The sequence below is a fragment of the Triticum urartu genome, chromosome 2 (genome assembly GCF_003073215.2).
Source record: "Triticum urartu cultivar G1812 chromosome 2, Tu2.1, whole genome shotgun sequence".
Lineage (NCBI taxonomy): Eukaryota > Viridiplantae > Streptophyta > Magnoliopsida > Poales > Poaceae > Triticum > Triticum urartu.
This window is the reverse complement of record NC_053023.1, coordinates 220495208-220516182: the sequence shown is the minus strand read 5'-3', so window position 1 is coordinate 220516182 and position 20975 is coordinate 220495208.

Sequence of the window (20975 nt, the reverse complement as noted above, 5' to 3'; positions counted from 1 at the left end):
TCTTGCCATGCTAACAACATTTAATCTTGTTGGGTACATAAATGAGATCGAACTAAGTAACTCGAATGTGGTGTTCCATCAATATGCATCCCGTTGCATATTGAGCTCCACTTAATTTGTAATATTTCTTGTGCACATTGCCATGCCATGCTTCATTAAACCGGACATGCATCATACTTGTTGTGCATCATGCCATGTTGTTGTAGTGGTTGTTTACTACGTTGTTTGCTTCTTTCCGGGTCGCCTTTCTCGTGAGCTTTGGTTCCGTTCCGGAGTTGTGAGGATCCGTTCGACTACGTCCGTTTGTCTTCTTCATGGACTCGTTCTTCTTCCTTGCGGGATTTCAGGCAAGATGACCATACCCTTGAAATCACTTCTATCTTTGCTTGCTAGTTGCTCGCTCTTTTGCTATGCCTATGCTGCGATACCTACTACTTGCTTATCTTGCCTCCCATATTGTTAAGCCAAGCCTCTAACCCACCTTGTCCTAGCAAACCATTGTTTGGCTATGTTAACGCTTTGCTCAGCCCCTCTTATAGCGTTGTTAGTTGCAGGTGAAGATGAAGTTTGTTCCTTGTTGGAACATGGAGATGTTGTTCCTTGTTGGAACATGTCTACTTGTTGGGATATCACAATACCTTTTATTTAATTAATGCATCTATATACTTGGTAAAGGGTGGAAGGCTCGGCCTTATGCCTGGTGTTTTGTTCCACTCTTGCCACCCTAGTTTCCGTCATATCGGTGTTATGTTCCCGGATTTTGCGTTCCTTACGCGGTTGGGTTATAATGGGAACCCCTTGACAGTTCGCCTTGAATAAAACTCCTCCAGCATGGCCCAACATTGGTTTTACCATTCGCTACCTAGCCTTTTCTTTCCCTTGGGTTCTGCAGACTCAAGGGTCATCTTTATTTTAAACCCCCGGGCCAGTGCTCCTCTGAGTGTTGGTCCAAACTGAGCGATGTCCAGAGCTACCAGGGGCAACTCTGGGCTGGCCCACCCGATGTCTGGCTCATCCGGTGTGCCCTAAGAACGAGATATGTGAAACTCCTATCGAGATTTGTCGGCACATCTGGGTGGCCTTGCTGGTCTTGTTTTACCATTGTCGAAATGTCTTGTAACCGGGATTCCGAGTCTGATCGGGTCTTCCCGCTAGAAGGAATATCCTTCGTTGACCGTGAGAGCTTGTGATGGGCTAAGTTGGGACACCCCTGTAGGGATTTGAACTTTCGAAAGCCGTGCCCGTGGTTATGGGTAGATGGGAATTTGTTAATGTCCGGTTGTAGAAAACCTGAAGTTGAATCGTGCAGATGACGCAACCGAGCTCAAGGAGGAGCTCGAGGAAGATCTTGTCCTTTTGTGTTGTTTCGTTCTAGTTGATCAGTGGTGGAGCCCAGTTGGGGTCGATCGGGGACCTTGTCGCATTTGGGGTTCTTCTTTTACTTTGGTTCCATAGTCGGACCTTGATTGTATTTGGATGTTGTAATGTTGTATTCATGTATTTGTGTGAAGTGGCGATTGTAAGCCAACTATGTATCTTTTCCCCTATTGTATTACATGGGTTGTTTGCGAAGATTACCTCACTTGCGACATTGCTTTCAATGCGGTTATGCCTCTAAGTCATGCTTCGACACGTGGGAGATATAGCCCCATCGAGGGCGTTACACTCTTCCTATGAGAGGAGTGAGGAGCACGCCACGAAAGAGGCTGCCAGGACTGAAGCCTTTTATGCCACGCAACGGAGGCCTAAGCAGGAGATGGAACCGAGGAAGCAGAGCAACCTGAGGAGGAGTGGCTTGCAATGGCCTGTCAAGCCCCAGAGCCAGACTTGGACCAGCGTCCTCGCATGCGGGCTAGTCAGGGAGCAGCGGCTCCTATTCCCGCGCCTGCCACCAAGAGGGTAAAGAAGATTTCCTCCAAGAACAACAAGCCGAATGTGGTGCGCTGATGTCTACTACGCAACCTTCTTCTTGTAGACATTGTTGGGCCTCCAAGTGCAGAGGTTTGTAGGATAGTAGCAAATTTCCCTCAAGTGGATGACCTAAGGTTTATCAATCCATGGGAGGCATAGGTTGAAGATGGTCTCTCTCAAACAACCCTGCAACCAAATAGCAAAGAGTCTCCTGTGTCCCCAACACACCCAATACAATGGTAAATTGTATAGGTGCACAAGTTTAGCGAAGAGATGGTGATACAAGTGCAATATGGATGGTAGATATAGGTTTTTGTAATCTGAAAATATAAAAACAGCAAGGTAGTAAGTGGTAAAAGTGAGCGAAAATGGTATTGCAATGCTTGGAAACAAGGCATAAGGTTCATACTTTCACTAGTGCAAGTTCTCTCAACAATGATAACATAATTAGATAATATAACAATCCCTCAACGTGTAACAAAGAGTCACTCCAAAGTCACTAATAGCGGAGAACAAACGAAGAGATTATTGTAGGGTACGAAACCACCTCAAAGTTATACTTTCTGATCGATCTATTGGGCTATTCCTATAAGTGCCACAAACAGCCATAGAGTTCATACTAAAATAACACCTTAAGACACACATCAACCAAAACCCTAATGTCACCTAGATACTCCAATGTCACCACAAGTATCTGCGGGTTTGATTATATGATATGCATCACACAATCTCAGATTGATCTATTCAAACCAACACAAAGAACTTCCAAGAGTGCCCCAAAGTTTCTATTGGAGAGTCAAGATGAAAACATGTGCCAACCCCTATGCATAAGTTCACAAGGTCACAGAACCCGCAAGTTGATCACCAAAACATACATCAAGTAGATCACGTGAATATCCCATTGTCACCACAGATAAGCACATGCAAGACATACATCAAGTGTTCTCAAATCCTTAAAGACTCAATCCAATAAGATAACTTCAAAGGGAAAACACAATCCATTACAAGAAGGTAGAGGGGGAGAAACATCATAAGATCCAAATGTAGTAGCAAAGCTCGCGGTATATCAAGATCGAGCCAAATCAAGAACACGAGAGAGAGAGAGAGATCAAACACATAGCTACTGGTACATACCCTCAGCCCCGAGGGTGAACTACTCCCTCCTCGTCATGGAGAGCGCCGGGATGATGAAGATGGCCACCAGTTATGATTTCCCCCTCTGGTAGGGTCCCGAAACAGGGTCCCGGTTGGTTTTTGGTGGCTACAGAGGCTTGCGACAGTGGAACTCCTGATCCAAGTTTATTTCTGGGGGTTTGGGTATTTATAAGAGGCGTTGGCAACGGGAACAAGTCAGGGGGCCCACGAGGAGCCCACAAGGACGGAGGGTGCGCCCTAGGGGGGTGGGGGCGCCCTCCACCCTTGAGGTGGCCTCGGGACTCTTCTCCGATATCTTTTTGTTCTAGTATTTTTATATTTTCCAAAAATATTCTCCGTAAATTTTTAGGTCAATTGGACTCCGTTTGATATTCCTTTTCTGCGAAACTTAAAAACAAGAAAAAAACCAGAAACTGGCACTAGGCTCTAGGTTAATAGGTTAGTCCCAAAAATCATATAAAATAGCATATAAATGCATATAAAACATCCAAGATGGATAATATAATAGCATGGAACAATCAAACAATTTAGATACGTTATAGACGTATCATGCGTCGTCATTCTTCTTGCCTTTATGAGGCCGGGACTCCGTTGGCCAAGCGACGAATGGTCACATGGGTTGATCCAAGTGCCCTAGTCAAGCTCAACCTCCTCGCGCAACTCAGCTCCATCAGATCCCTCAGCTCCGCCACAGAGCTCGAAGTTGCCAGGAGGCACTGCTTCCTCGTCCCAAAAAAGGAGCAGAGTGACCCCACGACCTATGGGGTACGCGATGGGCTCCATGCTCATTGATTCAGAGTAAGGGAAACACCATCTTCTCTTGTTGAGGTATCATGCACTTGTTGATTTGTTGATTTAGTCTTGTTTGTTGATTTGATAGAGATGAAGAACCCCTCATCCAATGGGCCAAACGATCCAAGCAAGTGGAGTCGTCGGGGCCCTCGGAGGGCACGGGTTTGGCAGGAGATAGCACAAATGATCCTGTGTCAAGCCCCCGGCCCAGCCCCTGGCATGAAACTATGGGACAAGTCTCTCCTGCGAGGGGAGGCGTGGAAGAACATGTCCCATGCCCTACCAAGGAAGAGGGGGAGATCATCCAGAGCGAGGTTCGCCAGGAGGGGTCCACCCCACCTGATGTTCAAGCTGAGAAATCCCCGGCAATGGCCTTCACTGATGGATCGGCCCATCTTGAAGATATGGCTGCCGAGGAAGGGGACGTGGGTTGCACCCCGGCAACCGACGTTGCCGGGGAAGCTGATGCTCTTCCACGGCAAACACCATCAGGTAATCTGCTTTCTCCTTGTCTTTGATTGCTTGCACTACTTTTCCTCAAGCCTCTGACTCATTAATTTAAGTATGTTTTTATCATTCCTTGTTGATCCTGCTTGTAGTTCCATTGGCTGAGGAACCCAAGCTACTGGAGGAAGTGGCCAATATTGGCAAGGATGGTGCCGAAGAGGCTGCCAAGATCGCTGCAGTGGAGGGCCAGGAACACACTGCCGGGGACATCCAGGAGGCTTCGAAGGAAGCAAATAAGATCCCTGACAGTGTGCCAGGGGCTGAGGTAGTGGTTGAAGAGAAAGCTCCTCTTCAAACTATGGGACCTCTTCCCCTGTTTGGCACACCAGTTGAACCTCCACAACTATCCTCAAGCAAATTGGCACTGGTCCTCGCCCAACCCGGGCTCATAGCCTCCAGCTCATCGGTTGTGGCAGGCGTAGACTTTGATGAAGAAATACGACGTATCTTGGCACCGTTGTCCTAGAGAGCTGAAGGAGCCGACAATTCTGTTGATGCAACCATGGACTTGTCCTTCTTGGAATCCGTGGCGACATGCATCAAAGATATACAAAGCAGGTACAACTTGAAGCGGCAGCTGATCAAGGAGTAGTGTGACACACCGTTGGCCTTGCGGATCAGAAATTGAGGGACAAGTACAACGAGTTATGCGAGTGGCACAATAAGCAGTTCCAATCCCTTTAGTGGCAACAGGTAGTAATAACCATGGCTGAAGAGGATGTCACTGTCCGGGAGGTCCGTTTGGCGAAGTGCAAAGCGCTTCCGAATGCCTAAGAGAAGGATGTCTCTGCCGCCGAGGCAAAGGCCGCCCCTTTCGCCGACAAGGTTCTCTCCGTCCCACAGGGTCCTCGAAGATCAGCGCTGTGACGCCCCTGATTCAATCGTACACTAATCATACACGTAAACGTGTACGGTCAAGATCAGGGACTCACGGGAAGATATCACAACACAACTCTACAAATAAAATAAGTCATACAAGCATCATCTTACAAGCCAGGGGCCTTGAGGGCTCTAATACACGAGCTCGATCATAAACGAGTCAGCGGGAGCAACAATATCTGAGTACAAACATCAGTTAAACAAGTTGCCTTAAGAAGGCTAGCACAAACAGGGATACATATCGAAAGAGGCGCATGCCTCCTGCCTCGGATCCTCCTAAACTACTCCTTGGCGTCGTCAGCGGCCTGCACGTAGTAGTAGGCACCTCTAGTGTAGTAGGAGTCATTGTCGATGGTGGCATCTGGCTCCTGAACTCCATCGTCTGGTCGCAACAATCGGGTATCGAAAGGGGAAAAAGGGGGAGCAAAGCAACCGTGAGTACTCATCCAAAGTACTCTCAAGCAAGGAGCTACACTACATATGCAATGGATCAAATGAAAGGGGTAATATATGTGGGCTGAACTACAGAATGCCAGAATAAGACAGGGTGGCTAGGACTATCGAAGACTACGCTTCTGGCAACCTCCATCTTGCATCAGCAGAAGAGAGTAGATGGTAAGTTAACCAAGTATCATCGCATAGCATAATCCTACCCGGCGATCCTCCCCTCATTGCCCTGTGAGAGAGCGATCACCGGGTTGTATATGGCACTTGGAAGGGTGTATTTTATTAAGTATCCAGTTCTAGTTGTCATAAGGTCAAGGTACAACTCCAGGTGAACCTTTTACCGAGGGACACGACTATTCGAATAGATAAACTTCCCTACAGGGGTGCACCACATTTCCCAACACGCTCGATCCCCTTTGGCCGGACACACTTTCCTGGGTCATGCCCGGCCTCGGAAGATCAACACTTCGCAGCCCCACCTAGGCACAACAGAGAGGGCAGCACGCCGGTATAAATCCTATGGCACAGGGGTCTAGGCCCATCGCCCATTGCACACCTGCACATTGCGTGGGCAGTCGGAAGCAGACCTAGCCTCCCTAATACAAGAGCAGGCGTTCCAGTCTGATCGGGCGTGCACCACTCAGTCGCTGATGTCACGAAGGCTTCGGCTGATACCATGACGTCGAGTGCCCATAACTGTTCCCGCGTAGTTGGTTAGTGCGTATAGGCTAGTGGCCAGACTCAGATCAAATACCTAGATCTCATTAAGCGTGTTATTTTGAAATAACCGCAGACGCCGACCAGAGCCTGTCGCTCCGCCGCAAAGATCCACTCAGAGGGCCGTTGGGACAAACGTCCTTTCGGACCCAATTCGTGAATGACTCACGGGTACCCTTCGAGCCGACCCGTCTTTAGTCTCCACAAGTATCATATATTATGTAAGAGTATATACCCGTGATCACTTCCCGAGTGATCACGGCCTGATAGTATAGCATGTCAGACAGACAAGAATGTAGGGCCACTAATGATAAACTAGCATCCTATACTAAGCATTTAGGATTGTAGGTAAGGTATCAATAACTGTAGCAACAATGACAGGCTATGCATCAGGATAGGATTAACGGAAAGCATTAACATGCTACACTATTCTAATGCAAGCAGTAGAGAGAAGAATAGGCGATATCTGGTGATCAAGGGGGGGGGGCTTGCCTGGTTGCTCTGGCAAGTAGGGGTCGTCAACAACGTAGTCAATCGGGGCACCAGCAGCGGCATCAGTCTTGTAGTCTACCGGAGAGAAGAGGGGGAAGAAACAATGAATACAATGCAAACAGATGCATAACGATGCATGACATGACAATGAGCGGTGCTAGGTGGGCCCTAATGCAGTAGGAGGTGATACCAGTGAAGGGGGGAAACATCCGGGAATGTATCCCCGGTGTTTCACGTATTCGGACAGATGAATCGGAGGGGGAAATTTGCGTGTTTGCTATGCTAGGGATGTGTGGCGGACGAACAGGATGCGTATCCGGATTCATCTCGTCATTCTGAGCAACTCTCATGTACAAAGTTTTTCCATCCGAGCTACGGTTTATTTTCTATTAATTTTAAAAGATTTAAATCATTTTTAGGTTTTATTTAATTATTTTAATTCAACATTGAAAGTGCGTTATATCGACTAGAGGGGGGGTGAATAGGTAATTTTTATGAAAGTCTTCAAAACGTGGAAGTTATGAAGACAAACAGCAGAGATATGCCTATTACTATGCAGCGGAAGTTAGACTACACTAGGCAAGCCATGGTCAAGTATCAACAGAGTGAAAGCACAGTGACAAATAGCTGTAGTGTAATAAGGATCATGTAGGAAGATATTATGAAGCCAAATAGATCATACACTCACGTTGTGAAGACAAAAGATAGAACAGACATGTAATGACTTCACAATGAGTGATCAGTAAGTAAAAGGAAGTGAAGATGAAACCAGTGACTCGTTGAAGACAATGATGTGTTGGACCAGTTCCAGTTGCTGTGACAACTGTACGTCTGGTTGGAGCGGCTAGGTATTTAAACCTTAGGACACACAGTCCCGGACACCCAGTCCTGAACACGCAGCTCAGGACACCAGGGCCTCACCATATTCTCCTTGAGCTAATGTCAAATAGTCCTTGCCCAATCACTCTAGTAAGTCTTCAAGGTAGACTCCCAAACCTTCACAGACTTCGTTCGCTGGCAATCCACAATGTCTCTTGGATGCTCTGAACGCGACGCCTAACCGTCTGGAGGATGCACAGTCCTCAAGTGTAATAAGTCTTCAGATCACACAGACAAGAAGACTTAAGTGATGCCCAATTCTCTCTGGCTCTTGTGGTTAGGTTTTTATCCTCGCAGGGAATTCTCTCTCAAAGGCTTCGATGTGGGTTGCTCTCAAACGACAAAAGCCGTACTCTCAATCTGAGCAGCCAACCGTTTATGGTTGTAGTGGGTGGGCTATTTATAGCCACTTGGCAACCTGACCTGATTTGTCCGAAATGACCCTGGGTCACTAAGGAACTGACACGTGTCTCAATGGTCAGATTTCAAACTCACATGGAAACTTTACTTGGGCTACAAGCAAAGCTGACTTGTCCGACTCTGGACAAGATTCGCTCTCATTGTCTTCACTCGAAGACATAGGTTTTTGGTTTAGGCATCACTTCAGTCATTCTGACTGGTTCTCCTGCTCAGGACACCAAGTCCTCACTGTATTCTCCTTGAGCTAAGGTCACATAGTCCTCACCCAATCACTCTGGTAAGTCTTCAAGGTAGACTCCCAAACCTTCACAGACTTTGTTCATTGGCAATCCACAATGTCTCTTGGATGCTCAGAACGCGACGCCTAACCGTCTGGAGGATGCACAGTCCTCAAGTGTAATAAGTCTTCAGATCACTCAGACAAGAAGACTTAAGTGATGCCCAATTTACTCTGGCTCTGGGTGGTTAGGGCTTTCTCCTCGCTAGGAATTTTCTCTCAAAGGCTTCGAGGTGGGTTTCTCTCAAACGACAAAAGCCATGCACTGAAATCTGAGCAGCCAGCCGTTTATGGTTGTAGGGGGTGGGCTATTTATAGCCACTTGGCAACCCGACCTGATTTGTCCGAAATGACCCTGGGTCACTAAGGAACTGATACGTGTTCCAACGGTCAGATTTCAAAATCACACGGCAACTTTACTTGGGCTACAAGCAAAGCTGACTTGTCCGATTCTGGACAAGATTCGCTCTCATAGTCTTCACTCGAAGACATAGGTTTTTGGTTTAGGCATCACTTCATTCATTCTGACTGGTTCTCTTAGACCCCACTTAACAGTACGGTGGTTCCTATGACTCAACACAAAAGAAAAAGAACTACGAAAGATCTAAGTCTTCGAGCTCCATAGGATTCATATCGTGTCTTCTCTTGTCATAGTCTTCAATGTGAATATCTTCATATACCACCTTTGACTTCAATGTCTTCATACATTTTTAGGGGTCATCTTTGGTAGTAAAACCGAATCAATGAGGGACTTCTACCTGTGTTATCCTGCAATTCTTACAAACACATTAGTCCCTCAACTAGGTTTGTCGTCAATACTCCAAAACCAACTAGGGGTGGCACTAGATGCACTTACAATCTCCCCCTTTTTGGTGATTGGTGACAAACTAGTTGAAGTTTTCAACGGGGAATATAATCTGTGAAATTGTAAAGGATAAGGAATTGTCTTCAAGCGGGTTCATATGGGCGGGTGCCTTATATTTTGCTCCATGCTTACAACTCTCATTTTTTTCTCAACGAAGCAAAATATATGGTGCTGAAGAATATGGCGGTGAAGTAGCATCATCTTCTTCCTCAATAATTCTGGCAGTGACTGTGGCAGCAGAGGAAGAGAACTCAGAGTCTTCAAGGGAGGGAGTTCCCAGCAGCACAGCCCTTCGAGGAGGTGTGGAGTCAAACTTGAATCTCTTAGTGAAGCCATCCTCTTGAAGATCAGCTTCAGAAAGCATCATCGTTAGCCCTTTCCATGTGCGGCGACAGGTTTCATGGGCAACGAAAGCATTCTTGGTGGCAAGATTTCGAGTGCGATTAACATCCACCAAGAGGCTTTTCATCTGACGCTTCAGCCAGTCATGATGCCTATCTTGTTTCTGATGTAGGGCCACAAGAAGCTCTCGGTCGTTGAGAACACGAGTGCGCTTCTTGGGTCTTGAAGCAGTGGCACTGTCAGTGGCTTCAGTGGAAGCAGGGTGTGGTGCACGTGTAGTGCCAGCCAAAGGATACACCCGAGAAACTGCTTCAACGCCTTCAACGTTCTGTGTAAAACTCTGATGTTCTGCATTCTGAAGACTTAGAGGTTGCTTGGCAGGCTCAGAATATATGGCTTCAGTAGACATGTCCACGTCAGGCAAGAAGATCCGATGGTTGCGGGCTGAGGGCTGATAAGAGATGGCGGAGTGTAGCTTGATCAGCCGCATGACCCAAGGGGCGTAGAACTTCAAACCAAACAGATCAATGCCTGATGCAGCAAGTTGGCGTATGAAGAAGTCCTGTGCATTGAAGCATTTGCCATGAAGTATATAGAAGACCAAAGTCTTCATTGCACCCTGAAGCTTGGCATTTGGAGAGTGCCCTTTGATAGGCCAGAGAGTTCGCCTGATGATGTGATAGATGGTTCTGGGCAGGTACTCAAGGTCTTCAACGAAGAACTCTGTGGGATACGCAGCATCTTGAGGCAATGGCTTCATCATGCTGAGCATTTGACTCATATTAGGTTCTGGCCGCTGAAAGATGCTCTCAATAGCTTCAGCATGCAGCTGACAGCCTTGCTCGAAGAGATCGCCAGGAGTGGGCAAGCCAGTGAGCTCAATGATGTCAAATGCATTGGCTTCATGATGAACGTTGCCAGTCATCCACTCTAGGACCCAAGTCTTCGGATCTCTGCTGTATCCTTTGATGTGAAGTGTGGCATAGAATTGTAGCAGCAGCTCTTCATTCCAATGCTCTTCAGCAGTAACAAACTGTGCCAGCAGACCCACTTGCTTGAAGCAATCCAACGCTTCTTCTAGACAGGGCAGACCAGCTATAGCTTCAACGTCAAGGCGCTTGTGTGGGAAGATGCGACCTTGGTTGTAAAGAATGCAAGAGTAATAGCTTCGCTGAGGATAGCTCCAGAACCGATCAGATGATATCCGTTCCCTTGAGTAGGGGTTCCTGGAGCTATCGAAGAACGTGTTGTCTGCCCTGAAGCCATTGATGTTGAAGGAGCCAGGTGCTGATGCAGGACCTGGAAACCTTGGCAGTCTTGGGATTGGCTTCTGGACCTGAGGCCTGTGCTCAACATGATAGTTGAATTGGGGACCGGCAGCAGACTCAGGAACAGAAGTGGTGGATCAGTGGCTTCGCTGTCTTCTGAAGCTTTTGCTGGGGAGGGCTCCACATTAGCTTCGTTTGTTGGTTGTGGCAGCCTCAAGATTTTCATCCTCCACTTGACTAGCTGGAGGGTCGGTCACAGGCACGTTCTCCTGGAGAACTGCTTCTTGGTGGAGCAGGGGAGTGGGATCTTGTGGTACTTCTTCTTCTGCGGCTGATGCAGCCGGAATGTCTTCAGCATAGACTTGAGGCCTTGGACCTTTGCGAAGCCTGCGGAACGCAGACGACGCCTGTGGAGTTGGAGTGGGCTGGGCCTCATAGTCTTCTTCCTCTTGTGGGCGATCCGCCCATGAAGCATCCTGTGCAATTGGCGTCAGTGGACGACCAATGCTGATGAGTTTCGCTGTTTTCTGAGGAAGGACTGCATCATCTTCTACATTGTCATGATGACCAATGTCTTCAGCAGCGATGGGATCAGCTGCTGGAATGTCTTCAGCTTCAGGAGCCTCTGTGGAAGCAGGCTCATGAACTGTCAGTTGACGTTCTGCGTCAGGATGAACCATAGAAATGGGTTCAACTATCAAGGGCTCTGTGGGAGCAGCCCGAGCTTTCTTGGTCTTTCTCTTTTTCTTGGTGGGGGCAGTAGGAGAGGCTTCAGAGTGTTTCCTCTTCCTGGCTTCAGCCTCAGCAGTTCTTGTCTTCTTGAGCTCTGAAGCTGTTGACCGGCTCTTTGGCTTCGAGCCAGTCATTCTTGTTGGGAAGACAATCGGAACTGCTTCTTGCCTTGGTGCATCAGATTCAGCCGTAGCAGGCTTCTTCTTCTTCTTTGCGGCCATCCTGGGGTCGATGCCAGGACGCCCAAGTGCCTTGCGCTTCTCAGCCTCATTATAGGCTTGCACACATCTGTCAGCCAGAGTCTTCATGCGCTCACGCGAACCCTGAGCTTCTGCACGCTTCTTCACAAAGGCTTCCTTGAGCTCGTGCATCATTGTCTTGAAGTTCTTCACTTCTTGCACGCTGAGCTTGGCCATATGCTTCTTGAACTGAGCCTTTTCATAGTCAATCTTCTGCTTCAGTTCAACAATGCGCTGGGCAATAGCAAGTTCTGAAGCAATGGCGCCTTGGAAGGCGACACTGAGGCCAATGGGTAGCTGCAGATCTTCAAAGCTGATGTTTGGCGTGTCAAACCACTCGTCAATGAAGTTGTGGATGATGGTGACATCAAAGAGAGGCAGATCATTGAAGATTTCTGCTTCTTCTTTGCTCTTGATGAGTTGCTCAAGAGCGTCATCTGCAAGATCTTCATCACTTGACAGATCAATGTCGTCATTGCGCAGATGGCAGCAGCTGTTAGCTCTTTGCCAGTGTGAGACAGAGGCATCTTGGCCTTCTGGGGCTTGGAGATGCGTGATAAATCTTCAGACTGCACACTGTCTTCAGGAGGTGCAGTTGCCAATGGCTTCGCCCTTGAGATTTTCGGTGAAGAGGCAGGCTTTGAAGCTTTAGGCTTCTTCATCTTCTTTGGCTTCAGCACTGCAGGAGCTTCTTCTGATTCAGAGTCAGCTGGAGGCTCATTCACTGCGGTTCCCTTGAACTAAGATGCGGGTGATGAGGCCTTCAAGGTTGGCATAAGGACCGATGACATTGGGTTCTGCTTCTCGTGTGCCATCTGCCCTTGGTGCTGAGGGACCAGGGTTGAAGTCTAACCCAAATTTCTTCTTGTTCTGCTTCGCTGAGTTTTGGGCAAACTGGAAGTTGCGCTTGAACAGATTGTCGTCACGACACCAGAGTAGTGACGACGGATGTGCATCATCAGGCTGTGGCCCACGAACCATGCATGGATAGAAGCTTTGGGCAATAGCTTCATCTCTGGACCTGGGTAGAAATTCTTGTATAAGATGTCTCCCCACGGTCTTTTGATGGCACTTTTCTCAGCATACTCTTGGGTTGTGAAGCGGTATTTGAACCATTGTTCTGCCCAATAGCGTCGAATCCATTGGATTCGGGTCTTGCGCTGACTATAATCCTCTTCAGGATCTGTCTTATACATTTCTGCGAGTTCATCAGGCAGATCTCTGGATGTTCCGCCACGACGTTGTCTGCCCCCCTTCCTTGCTGCTTTCTCTGAAGCCATAAACTTTAACTTGAAAGGCTTCAAGACGTTCAAAGGCTTCAAAGGCTTTCTCTTGCTGGACCAACAGGAACTGGCTTCAGGAGAATTTATGTGATGCTGTAAGAATTCTGCAAATGAATGCAGACTATGAGAACCAAAGGATTCTCCCACGGACATGTACCTGTGACAGCATTAAGGTGCGAGGGAAGGGGAAGAGGTCATATGCATTCTCAGAAGATTTTGAAGATAAATCAGTTTAGAAGACATTGACCTCATCGTGCGAAGACATTCACTCATAGATAAGAAGTTGGTTCCAGATTTGTACGAATCCACAGATCAGTACAAGTGAGGAATCTAACTACTTTGTGAAGCACAAGTGAATATACTAGGCATGTTATGAGATGCAGTATGAGAGAGATCTAGCTTGTGTGAACAGAAACTGCTTGTGGTAGAAAGTGACAGATCAATAGGATCAACGGTGCTGTAAAAAGGAGTTTTATTTACCACACTGAGAACTGCTAGACGGAGTGGGAGATGAGGCCGAGCAGTTCACTCTCCGTGCCCTAACTTGGCGACGGAGGACACCTGCGACGGCGGAGAGGACGATGTCCGCGGTCGGCGTGAAGACGGCGTCGGAGAGGTTGCGGCAGCGAAGCGCTTCGTTCGCGGCGTCGTCGAGAGCTAGCGGTGGCGCTAGGGTTCGTGCGAGGGTGGAAGAAGAGATAATGACCGCTGTGAGTGTGTATTTATAGGCACAGGGGCGGCACTGTGCTATTACACAGGTGCCCCTGGCGATTCGCATCTGAGGAACACGTGGCCAGTATGCGGAATTTTGGGGTTTGTTCCACGTCCCACGCACGCCTGGATTGTCGGGTGGTCGTTCCTACTTCTCCGGATTTCATGTGGAGGAATGAGCATTGAAAACGGACTTAATGGTTGTCTCTGTATCTTCTGCTGACAAGGACGCAGAGAAGACATTCGACAGTTTCAATAGAATGCATATGACTTGGAGAGATAGAGTTTGAGATAGAAAGCATAGAGAAGTTGGGGTCCGATCACATTCACTTAGTTCAAAAGATTCAACACGAAGACATAGCTATAAGTGAATGCTGTAGAGGACAGAACACTAGCATATATATATATATATATATAATCAACATAGTGAAGATAATCATGAAAATATGTTGAGTTCGAAGCCAAACCAAATGTGAAGACATTGCAAGGTAACTGCCATGAGTGAAACACTTCAAAATAGAATGTTTGGTGGTGGCGTTACCCACCGTATAGGAAGTATTAGACCCAGACACGGCGCACAATTATCGTGGCGCTCCGAAGTCAAATTCCACATTAATGTATTCACACTTAGAATGTATGTCTTCATTGATTGAAGATATACTTCACTTCGTGTGTTGCACATCTAAGTCATCAATATGCATAAGGGTTAGGATGTGTGCCTGATCACAGGACATTTGAGGATTCCAGGATATTTAGCTCACACCGTAACTTGCAAAACCTCTTCTCATCCAAGGGCTTGGTGAAGATATCTGCCAATTGCTCTTCAGTGTTGACGTGTATGATATCAATGTCTTCCTTCACAACATGATCTCTGAGAAAGTGATGACGAATTTCAATGTGCTTTGTCTTCGAGTGCTGAACTGGGTTGTTGGCAATCTTGATGGCGCTTTCGTTGTCGCAGTAAAGTGGCACTTGCTTCAGATGAATGCCATAGTCCTTGAGTGTTTGCTTCATCCACAGAAGCTGAGCGCAGCAAGATCCAGCAGCAATGTATTCAGATTCAGCAGTGGAGAGAGATACACAGTTCTGCTTCTTTGAAGACCAACATACAAGTGATCGTCCCAGAAAGTGACATGTGCCTGATGTAGACTTGCGATCAACTTTGTCACCAGCATAATCAGCATCCGAGAATCCAACCAGATCAAACTCTGAGCCCTTTGGATACCATAATCCTAGAGTTGGGGTGTGAGCCAAATATCGAAGAATTCGCTTCACAGCTAAGTGATGCGACTCCTTTGGTGCCGCTTGAAATCGAGCACACATGCAAACACTAAGCATAATATCTGGCCTAGATGCACATAGATAAAGTAAAGAACCAATCATGGAGCGGTATACCTTTTGATCGAACTCTTTACCATTGTCGTCAGGACCCAGATGATGTTTGGCTGGCATTGGTGTTGTGAAGCCTTTGCAGTCTTGCATACCGAACTTCTTCAGGCAATCTTTGAGATACTTCTCTTGAGATATGAAGATGCCATTGCGTTGTTGTCGTATTTGAAGACCAAGGAAGAACTTCAGCTCCCCCATCATGGACATCTGATATTGCTCTTGCATCATATATCCAAAACTTCTTCACTACCTTAGGCCCTAGGGGCTTGTTTGAGGCCATACAGTGCCTTGTTGAGCTTGTATACCATGTCAGGATGTTTTGGATTTTCAAAGCCAGGCGGTTGTGCAACATACACTTCTTCTTCAATCTTGCCATTGAGAAAGGCACTCTTCACATCCATTTGATATAGAAGTATGTTATGATGATTTGCATAGGCCAGCAGTATGCGTAGCTTCAAGTCTAGCCACAGGAGCAAATGTTTCATCGAAGTCAATGCCTTCCACTTGAGTATATCCTTGAGCAACGAGACGAGCTTTGTTTCTGACAACTTGACCATGCTCATCTTGCTTGTTGCGGTATATCCATTTGGTGCCTATTATATTGTGCTTCCATGGATCAGGACGCTTAACCAGTTCCCATACATTATTCAGCTCAAACTGTTGAAGCTCTTCTTGCATAGCTTGAATCCATTCAGGTTCCATGAAGGCTTCTTCAACTTTCTTGGGTTCTGATATTGAGACGAATGCGAAGTGCCCACAGAAATTTGCTAGCTGAGTTGCCCTTGAACGAGTGAGTGGACCAGGTGCATTGATGCTATCAATTATTCTTTCAATCTGCACTTCATTGGCAACGCGAGGATGTACAGGGCGAAGACTTTGCTCTTGCTGTTCATTGTCGTTGTTGGAAGGAATGTCTTCAGGCTGAGCATTGTCTTCATGTTGATCAGGTGCTGAAATGATAAGTTCTTCTTCAGGATGAGCTTCAGAAGGTATAATTTCTCCAGTTCCCATTAGCTTGATTGATTCACTGGATGGAACTTCATCTAGCACATTTGGCAGCTGCTCTCTTTGTGAACCGTTGGTCTCATCGAACCGCACATCCACTGTTTCAACCACTTTGTAATGAAAGAGATTGAAGACTCTGTAGGAGTGCGAATCCTTTCCATATCCAAGCATAAAACCCTCATGTGCTTTTGGTGCAAATTTTGAGGTGTGATGTGGGTCCTTGATCCAGCACCTTGCGCCAAATACTCTGAAGTAACTGACATTTGGCTTTTTGCCAGTAAGGAGCTCATAAGATGTCTTGTTCAGTAGCTTGTGAAGATAAACACGATTGATTGTATGGCATGCAGTATCAATGGCTTCGGGCCAGAATTTTCTTGGGGTCTTGTATTCATCTAGCATCGTTCTGGCCATCTCAATTAGTGTTCTGTTCTTGCGTTCGACGACGCCATTCTGCTGTGGCGTGTACGGGGCTGAGAATTCATGTGTGATGCCCAAGGTATCAAGATATGTATCAAGGCCAGTGTTCTTGAATTCAGTGCCATTGTCACTTCTGATGTGCTTTATCTTGGCGCCAAAATTGTTCATAGCTCGATTGGCGAAGCGTCTGAAGACATCCTGCACTTCAGTCTTGTAAAGGATTATGTGCACCCAAGTATATCTAGAATAATCATCAACAATAACGAAGCCATAGAGGCAAGCAGTAGTAGTTAGAGTTGAGTAATGAGTGGGACCGAAAAGATCCATGTGAAGCAGTTCGAAGGGTTGAGTAGTAGTCATGATTGTCTTCGAGGGATGTTTGGCCCTCGTCATCTTCCCTGCTTCACAGGCACCGCATAAGTGGTCTTTCTTGAACTTGACGCCCTCGATGCCTATGACATGCTTCTTCTTCGCAAGGGTGTGGAGGTTCCTCATGCCAGCATGTCCAAGCCTCCGATGCCAGAGCCAGCATTCTGAAGCCTTTGCTAGAAGACATACTGCAAGCTGTGGCCCTGCTGAGAAATCTACCACGTACAAATCATCTTTTCGATACCCTTCAAACACTAGAGACTTGTCAGATTCCATTAGTACAAGGCAACGATATTTTCCAAACATTACGATCATGTTCAAATCGCAAAGCATTGAGACAGACATTAAGTTGAAGCCAAGGGATTCAACAAGCATGACTTTATCCATGTGTTGATCCCTTGAGATTGCAACTCTACCTAGACCCAATACCTTACTTTTACCAGTGTCAGCAAATGTGATGTGGCTCTTGTCGGATGGACGTAAGGTTGAGTCCATAAGAAGACTTCTTTTGCCAGTCATGTGATTTGTACACCCACTGTCAATAATCCATTCTGAAGACGCTGGTGTCGTACCCTACAGTGCAGTTAGGGGGATAGGCTTCACCAAGAGCATTGTGAAGCAAAAACATTTGACGAACCAGTGGGTTATGAAAGCTTAGATCCAGGTTAGGACTAATAGGGAGAGTAGCAAGCGATTCAGGTACGAAGTACATAGTAAGACCATTTGGGCATTTGATCTTGCGCCCTACAAGATGTTTAAGGTCCCCAGCAATAGCGTCAGACGATTTTGGTTTTCTGCTGGAGACCTTTCCCTGCAAAAGAGAGTTAAGCCTTCTTAACCACCCACATCTTCAAGGGTGGCTTAGAAGCAATAAGTCTAAGTGCAGCATCTGAGAATTTTGGCTTTGAAGCCTTAGCAAACAGTCTTGCAGGGACAATAGTACTCATAAGAATAAGCAGAATAGTTCTTGGTCTTATGAACATGGCGGTTTGATGAACCGCTCTCATATTCATATGCCTGAGTATGGTTTCCCTGCAAAACATTTGCGTTAGTGCGACTCAGGTGAGTCCTCTGTCTGTATGAAGCCTTTGGACCGTATGAAGCCTTTGGTCTGAGGTTTGTCTTCTTCACGTGAGGTGTCATGATGACATTCACAGGAAGACTCTCCAGACACCTTTTTCGGAACCCAGATCTGATTTGTACACCCACTGTCAATAATCCATTCTGAAGACGCTGGTGTCGTACCCTACAGTGCAGTTAGGGGGATAGGCTTCACTAAGAGCATTGTGAAGCAAAAACATTTGACGAACCAGTGGGTTATGAAAGCTTAGATCCAGGTTAGGACTAATAGGGAGTGTAGCAAGCGATTCAGGTACGAAGTACATAGTAAGACCATTTGGGCATTTGATCTTGCGCCCTACAAGATGTTTAAGGTCCCCAGCAATAGCGTCAGACGATTTTGGTTTTCTGCTGGAGACCTTTCCCTGCAAAAGAGAGTTAATCCTTCTTAACCACCCACATCTTCAAGGGTGGCTTAGAAGCAATAAGTCTAAGTGCAGCATCTGAGAATTTTGGCTTTGAGGCCTTAGCAAACAGTCTAGCAGGTGGACAATAATACTCATAAGAATAAGCAGAATAATTTTTGGTCATATGAACATGACGGTTCGAAGAACCGCTCTCATATTCATATGCCTGAGTATGGTTTCCCTGCAAAACATTTGCGTTAGTGCGACTCAGGTGAGTCCTCTGTTTGTATGAAGCCTTTGGACCGTATGAAGCCTTTGGTCTGAGGTTTGTCTTCTTCAAGTGAGGTGTCATGAAGACATTCACAGGAAGATTTTCCAGACACCTTTTCGGAACCCAGATCTTCTTCATAGGCGGTCCATTCCTGCAGTTAGTACCAATGTACCTGGCAAACACTTCACCATTCTGATTCTTAAACAGTATATAGTTTGCATCAAAGGATTCATCAATGATAATGGGGTTAGCACAAGTGAAGCCAGTTAGATTGGATGGATCTGCTGAAGGTTCCTTTGCAGCAACCCACATGGTTTTGGGGTACTGCTCAGGTTTCCAGTAAGAGCCATCTACATTCATTTTCCTTACGAACCCAACACCCTCTTTCCTAGGGTTTTGGTTCAGAATCTGCTTTTTGAGGACATCACATAGTGTCTGATGCCCTTGAAGACTTTTGTACATCCCTGTTTCAAGAAATGTCTTCAACCTAGCATTCTCATCAGCAATAGCGGTGGTATCCTCAGCAGAGGGGTTAGCTACCACATCAACTGTTGAAGATATTGCAACAGCAGTAGCAGTAGAACATTCAGCAACAGAAGTAGCATTATCACGCTCAATGCATTTAAGACATGGTGGTTCAAATCCTTCCTGAGCGGGACTGATCTGTTTGGCGCGAAGTGACTCGTTTTCCGTTTGAAGATCTTCATGAACCGCTCTCAATTTCTCAAGATCCTGCTTCCTTTGAAGATAATCATAGGAAAGCTTTTCATGAGTTGTTGAGAGAGTTTCATGACGATTTTCAAGTTCCTGATACTTAACGTGAAGATTTTTTATGTCTTCAATTAAGGATTCAGATCGAGTCATTTCAGCACTTAACAGATCATCGCTTCTGTCTAACAGTTTTTGAATATGTTCCATAGCTTTCTGTTGTTCAGTTGCAATTTTAGCAAGTGTTTTGTAGCTAGGTTTTGAACCACAATCAGAGTCATCGTCACTAGATGTTTGATAGTGAGTAGTGCGTGTGTTTACCTTGGCACCGCGTGCCATGAAGCAGTAGGTAGAAGCGGAGTAGTCCTTGTCATTTGCATCGGTGTCGGTGATGAAGTCATTGTCTTCAGTGTTGAAGATGAACTTGGCAACGTATGCTGTAGCCAGACTTGCGACGCCTGAGTCGGATTCCTCCTCAGACTCCACCTCCGCCTCCTCAGAAGCAGACTCCTCCTCTGAATCCATTTCCTTGCCAACAAACACACGTGCCTTGCTAGATGAGCTCTTCTTGTGTGATGAAGACTTTGAGGAAGACTTGGAAGAAGACTTTGAGTATTTCTTCTTCTTTTTCTTGTCGTCAGAGTCAAATTCCTTGCTCTTCTTCTTCTTTTTGTTCTCATTGTCCCACTGTGGACACTCAGAGATGAAGTGGCAAAGTTTCTTGCACTTGTGACATGTTTTCCTCTTGTAGTCATGAGCAGGAGCTTCATCATTCCTTGAACTTGATCGGGAAGACTTTCTGAAGCCTTTCTTCTTGGTGAATTTTTGGAACTTCTTGACAAGCATAGCAAGTTCCCTTCCAATGTCTTCAGGATCATCAGAACTGCTGTCATATTCTTCTTCAGATGAGGAGACAACTTTTGCCTTCAAGGCACGAGTTCACCATAGTTTGGACCGTAGATATCTCTTTTCTCTGAAAGCTGAAACTCATGTGTGTTGAGCCTCTCAAGTATGTCAGACGGATCGAGTGTCTTGAAATCAGGACGTTCTTGAATCATCAGGGCCAGGATGTCAAACGAACTATCAAGTGATCTCAGCAGCGTCTTGACGACTTCGTGTTTGGTAATCTCAGTGGCGCCGAGGGCTTGAAGCTCATTTGTGATGTCAGTGAGTCGGTCAAATGTGTGTTGGACATTCTCATTGTCATTTTGCTTGAAGCGATTGAAGAGGTTGCGAAGGACACTGATTCTCTGATCTCTCTGGGTTGAGATGCCTTCATTGACCTTGGAGAGCCAGTCCCAGACCAGCTTGGATGTCTTCAAAGCACTCACATGGCCATACTGTCCTTTGGTTAGATGACCACAGATGATATTCTTGGCAGTAGAGTCCAGTTGAACGAATTTCTTGACATCAGCAGCAGTGACACCTTCTCCA